Here is a 782-nt window from a genome sequence, read left to right on the forward strand (position 1 = left end):
CGTTACCGTCCTATACACTATGCAGCACTTGGGTTAGTTAGGCTAGCAGTAAATTGACAAATCTTCAATTTATAAATAAATGTGTTATCGTCGTAAACACTCTGCAGCACTTTGGCTAGTTAGACTAGCTGTAAATTGACAAATCCTTAATTTATAAGTAGAAGCGTTACCTTCCTATACACTATGCGGCAATTGGGTTAGGTTAGCTGTAAATTGACAAATAGTCAATTTATAAATAAATGCGTTACCATCATATACACCTTGCAGCACTTGGGTTAGTTAGGCTAGTTGCAAATTGACAAATCGTCAATTTATAAATAAATGCGTCACTGTCCTATATATAGTATATAGGACTGTGACGCATTTATCTATAGACTATGCAGCACTTGGGTTAGTAAGTTAGCTGTGAATTAACAAATCGGCAATTTATAAATAAATGCGCTACCGTCCTATATATACACTATGCAGCACTTGGGTAAGTCAGGTTAGGTGTAAATTGACAAATTGTCAATTTATAAATAAATGCGTTACCGACCTATGTGCATATGCAGCACTTAGATTAGTTAGGTTAGCTGTAAATAGACAAATCGTCAATTTATAAATAAATGCGTTACCGTCTTATACACTATGCAGCACTAGGGTTAGTTAGATTAGCTGTAAATTGACAAATCGTCAATTTATTAATAAATGCGTTACAGTCGTATACACTATGCTGCACTTGGGCTAGTTAAGTTAGCTGCAAATTGACAAATCGTCATGGCATAGTATATAGAAAGGTAACA

Source organism: Hyposmocoma kahamanoa, unplaced genomic scaffold (genome assembly GCF_003589595.1).
Source record: "Hyposmocoma kahamanoa isolate Upper Pololo Valley unplaced genomic scaffold, ASM358959v1 170, whole genome shotgun sequence".
Classification (NCBI taxonomy): domain Eukaryota; kingdom Metazoa; phylum Arthropoda; class Insecta; order Lepidoptera; family Cosmopterigidae; genus Hyposmocoma; species Hyposmocoma kahamanoa.